This window comes from Drosophila subobscura, chromosome U, assembly GCF_008121235.1.
Source record: "Drosophila subobscura isolate 14011-0131.10 chromosome U, UCBerk_Dsub_1.0, whole genome shotgun sequence".
Taxonomy (NCBI): domain Eukaryota; kingdom Metazoa; phylum Arthropoda; class Insecta; order Diptera; family Drosophilidae; genus Drosophila; species Drosophila subobscura.
The window spans coordinates 236,679-242,678 of NC_048534.1; positions in this window are offsets into that span (position 1 = coordinate 236,679).

Below are 6,000 nucleotides of genomic sequence, written 5' to 3' on the forward strand. Positions count from 1 at the left end.
CTCCAATTCTATTCCGATTCGACCGATTCGGCCTCGTCGCACAGTGGGGAGAAAGAGTGGGAGGAGTGGGAGGTGGGCAGGCGGCCTGCACAGTGGAATTGTAAAACATTCGCTTGGGGCAAGATTTGTTTGCGGGATAAAAATAAAATTGTTCATTTAAAGTAGCTGCTGCTGTTGCTTCTGTTGTTTTCTGTTTTTTCCCCCTGTTTGATGAAGTTTTTTTGTACCCCGTCCGATCTACAGTGGCGTCCCCCAAATGGCTCATGCCTTGACAATTGGCTTTGTTTAAAAGATCGTTTTCATCGCCAAAAAAAACGAGAAGGGACGTGTGAGACGCTTCTTACGCGTCAAAACTTTTATCGCCGGTACTCAGTAGTAAATTTGTACCTTGGTGGTTTATTTCAAAAGTTAATGTTTCCTTTTTTTCCTACCTATATATGTCATCTAAATCTACATCTACATAACTTCTCACGCCAACACGCTGTTTTAGCTCGGCCCACTCCTAGAGCCACACACTGAACGAAGCAGAGTGTAAAATGAGAGAATGTGCAAAAAATTAATAGCCACGGAAAATTAATTTCTTTCTTCTGGCTGTAATAATGATCCAATCTAATTTCAATTCGGTGATCTTGTAGATATGGTTCTTTGCGACGGAATGGCCTTTTATTTAGGCGGGCGGAAGGGGGCGTGGTGTGTGAGCATACAGCCATCTGGATGTCTCTAGCTTTTATAATCTCTGAGATCCAGGCTCTCAACAAGACGGACGGACAGACAGACACGGCTATATCGACTCGGCTATTGATGCAGATCAAGAATAGACATACTTTATGGGGTCGGAAACGTTTCCTTCTGGGCGTTACATACATACATATGTACATACATACATACATCCGTTATCCGTTTTCCACAAAAATACAATATACATATGTACCCTATATATGTACATACATATGTACTCTTCGACTACCGGGTATAACTAGCGAAAGGACCTGCGGGTTAATATCTTAGCGCTACTTAATTTTCGGGTCTCTCTATCTCGATGTCGATTAGATTTTTATGTTTACGGCTTGCAGTTGTTCGGGGGGATATTGTTATTAGTACATATGTATCTACAACATGCATAGGTACGGACATACAATTTACGTACATACATATGTACATATGTACATACATACATACATATGTATGTACATATGTATTGAGGTTGTTAAGGCATTTTGTGGATGTCACGAAGCGAATGAAAACATTTGTCTATACGCTCGATTGCAGATCGATGGAGAGAAATAAAGACTTTGACAGAGGAGAAAGGCATTTACATTGTACAAATTGGTGAATGTGTAGTTAAGACTGGAATGTGCTTGTTTACACAAAGAAAATTTACCTTTTTGTTGTTAAAAATTTGAAAAATGTGAGGCTTTCAAAAGCAAAGAGCAGGAAGTGTGGCATGCTCCTAACAATCAATGGAAAGCTCTTTCACCCCTCAGAAAAATCATAAAAATACAGTCTTGGACACATCTCAGAACATCCATCATTTGGAACCATAAGGAACCTTCAAACTGAATCAAAAAACACAGGAAAAACCTGCCTTTACCATCTTCCTCTGAGACGACGACGAGGACAGAGCTGCAAAAAACCAATCCTAATGTCCTGTGTGGCATGAGTGCCGCGCGCTGTGGCATGGAGAAAAACGGCAGGAGGTACGGACAAGTACATTTCCCAAAAACGAACCGCAGCGAAAGAAGTGAAGCGAAGTATAAAGAAAAGAAACCAAACCAAACAAAAGGCAGAGGCAGAGGCATAGAAAAACACCGAAAATTGTTCGTCTATTTCGATGGCAATAATTCAAAATATGAAGACGGCTCCGATAGTCATAAATCTGTCAAAAATCCATTTCTTTCATTTTACCCCCGACAAAAACAGCATCGCATGATGTTTTCTTTACTTCGATTCTCCTTCTCTCTCCAGCTCTCTATCCCTCTGTGTGTGTGCTTGCTAAGCGTATCTTTCAGATATGTACATATGTACATAAGTACATAAACTGGCACTTCAAAAACCGAAAAGAAAATGAAATACTGTGTAGCAGTGGCTACGGCCTTTGTGTGTGTGCTGCCTGTCGCCGTCTCTTTTGGGGGTTCTGTTTTCGAGAGAGATCCATTCGAATCAGCAGCAGTCTTTCCTGTCTGTCTGTCCGTCTGTGTATCTCAAATACCAATCCAACCCGAAAACCAAGCGTCGGAGAAGCGTAACTGAATCGAAAAGTGAAGCAAGAGTATCTGGTAAGATGCTCGTTTGCTCACTTCAATCCTCCCCCTGAAATGGAACACACTCTGCCTCTCTGCCACTCTCCTATTCAAGATCTTTTACAGATGATGGAAAGCAGCCATTGCACCATATTTCAGTCAATTAGAACTGTCATAATTCATTCTTCGGGAGTTATTTAGTTTCTTTCTGCTTTTCTCTGCTGTTGGTTCTGCCTTTTCTTTTGGTTATAATTTATGATTTTTTCCCCATGATGAGTTTCAGAAAATTGAACAGTTTTCCCCATTCGGCGCTTAACACCAAAAATATACATATGTATGTACATATGTACCATGTACATATGTATATACATTTGTATATGGAATATGGCGTGGGTTTTAAAAAGATTTTGGGCTAAGATTTCAAATGATATTTGATTGGGGCTATCACACTTAATGCTGTTTTCTGTGTGAGATAAATTGACGACTAAAGTATGGATCATAAATGGGCGGAATGATATGTTCGATATTGTTCCTTGGGTTTTCAGAGCTTAAAGAATTAAAAATGTAATAGACTGCGAAAATATAAAAAATTCAAGAACATTTGTACAAGTTTTAATCATCTTCGCATAATTATAACAGCTTAAAACCGGAATAATTAATTGGAAAAAGCGTACCTCAATCCAAGCAAATCATTGAACCATTAGAATCAACATATTTTCATATATGTATGTATGTAACTCATATGTAAGATGTTCTATACAAATTACATAGAAAAAGTGAGAAAGCTATGTAATATTTTACACAAAATCCAAAGAAAGCATCTTTAACTAGCACACATGTGCCTATAACCTTCTATCAACTCCATATTAATGTTGATATTTCATTCTTCCATAAAACTTAAATTTGCCTCGTTAACTATTTAATATGCGAACTTCATTATTGGCCGTAATAACTGAATAATGCCACGGTCACAGCAAATATATGTGCATACATACATGTATACATACATATGTCTTTCTAAAGTCCTTAAATATCCTTTTATCCATCCTACTAACTGGCTAACGAAATTGATGCCACCAATTAACAGGCGTTGAAAAAATGTCGACCAAATTGCATAAGCCTCAGGACGCCACATAAAGTGGTGCTGTTTCCAGCGAGAGAGAGAGAGAGAGAGAGAGAGAGAGAGAGAGAGAGAGAGTGTGGGGGTGTATAGTGGGGCATATCCATATCGAAAGAGAACAACCACACACACACACCACACATATCAGCACTCTAAACATCCGACACAATCCAATGTTGATTACCGCATAAAAATCCAGCAGAAGGACGGGCGGGAACCCTCCTAAGCCTGAGCCCAGCAGCCACCTCTGACCCACTCTAACTTGATGCCACTACCAGCCCCACACCACCCACTTGCCTGGGTCAACAATTTTTGATTGCCTCTCCTCCATGAAGCAAACACAGAATCAGAGAGAGCAACGCGCACGCGAAAATTATTCCTAAAAACAAATACAAATTCATTTGAGTGGATTTTGCCACTCTCCTGCTCTGGTGGGGACATATCCTCTTAGTCCTTTTTGCAGTGCATTTTATGCGTTGCGCCACCAGCTAATGGTATGAGGGGAGTCACTGGCGTCAGAGCCTGATGATTGTCCTGCAATTTGTGTTTTGAACTGGTTGTGGGGACCGAGTTCTGCAACTGGAACTGGTACTGGGTATGCGTGCGTGTTGGAAATGGTCGTTCTTATTGCCTTTTTCGCAAAAATTATTTCGCGTTAATGGCAATTACCACTTATGTATGTCCTGCTGTGGGTCCTGGTCCTGCCTGCTGCCACTGCCTCCGCTGCCATTGCCGTCTGGCAGTTCCGTCGTCTCCTCTCACGTCTCATGCACAACATGCAATTTGAAATTATTTTTAAAGAAATGATTTCCAAACAGTTAATTTATGTTAAGTGTAGTTAAGTGAAAATTGTGTTTAGAAAATTGGCCCGAAACGAGGGGCGTGGTTTATGTTGCAACTCAATTAGTTTTACGGCTGCTGCTTCACTGTGGCAATGTGCTTTTGACGATGCATACAATGGTGCTGCAGCTGTAGCAGAGGGGGCACACCGCAGGGAAATTACTGCTATCGGTAATAGTTTGTATAAAATTGAAAATAATTTTATTAAAGTTTAGAATAAAGCTTAGTGGAAGAAAATGAGGGGAAAATGGGTTAAAACTCCATATTCTATAAGCAAATGACACAACAAAAACCTCCGTCATATCATTCCATCATTCATTTATTCTCTATTCTATTCCCTATCCTGTGATCTTTTGCACTGACTTTTTATGGCACTATCGTCAAGGCTTTATCTCATCTTTTAAAAATGCTGAAAGGCTGCACCATTCTCCGCTCCACCTACTCCTCCTACTACATTAAACCCCAAAAAGTAACAGAAATCAAGTTTGAAGCTGCATCTTAGGGATTTTGTCATGAAGAGGGAGGGGGCAGAGCTGAAGGATGGTTTGGACAGGTCTACCTCTCAGCCAGCGGCTTCTGTCGACTGCCCTGAGCGGGAGACTATGGGAAAAATGGGCGGGTTGTCATTTTCGGGGCAGACATTTGTTTGGAGTTTGCTACAGAGAGTAGGCAGTGGCTGTGGCATCTATGTATGTACATATGTATGCATGTACAGTGGCATGTGGCAAGCAAAGTAAAGCAGCAACAACAATGGTCTAAAAAAATCAAGCTAAAGTTCATAGTAGGAAGGGCGGGAGCATCAGCGATGAGTAAAATCGAAACAGCAACGATAACAACTACAATTGAAACGCTGGCAGCAGCAGCAAAGCTTTCAAGAAGGAGACGAAGCAGCAAGCAGCTGCAGGCAACAGAAACCAACGACGAATCAACAGTAAAGGAGAAGCAATGAGAGACAACGACAACGAAGAATACATCGCAGAAGTCGTAGGAGACGACGATGATGATGACGACGAGGAGGAGCAGCAGACGAAAAAGTCAACGAATCGAGACAAGAACAACAGTCAGAAGCAGGAAGCAGCATGTGAATGGAACTTTGGATACTCTGCTAAAAGGTGGTTTATTGATAGTTAAAGTGATATTTCCAAAACAGAGATAGAAACACCTTCGATACTGAAGGGATATATCCAGATATATTATTTATTTCGAAAGCAGCATTAACTTCGACACGAAACATTACAGGTTATGTACATACATACATACATATGTACATACATATGTGCATACATATCTTACCCATTGATAGTTTCGTACAGCAAAGGGCATCCAAATATTCGACTCTCACAACTACCCTTTCCTTCAGCATTTTCCATCCTCTTCTTTCAAAATTTGTTTCTTTGTACGTTTTTGATGGATAGAGCAATGAGGAAAAGGGATGGTATCGTTCAACCAACACACAAACAAAAGTGTGCGTAAGGGTGTGTGTGAGATATTAATTTCGATTTGCATTTTACGAGTCAAGCACAAAGCTAGAGCACGCGAGCGAGAGACAGAGAGAGGGAGAGCAAAGCAGAATCGACAAAAATGTCGACCGAGGGCAACATAAAAATTGATGGATTCTTCTTCAACGCTTCTCCAATGCGGTGCATTGGTTGGCTGGCGAGTGATGGAAAGAGGGAATGGCAAAGGAAGTTGGAATCAGGGGTGGGTGGATGAGTTGATGTTGCTGCCTGCTGCTGCTAAAGGCCATGGTAACAGGAGGTGGAAGAGGTGGAGGTGAAGAAGCTCGTTTTGCGATTCGTT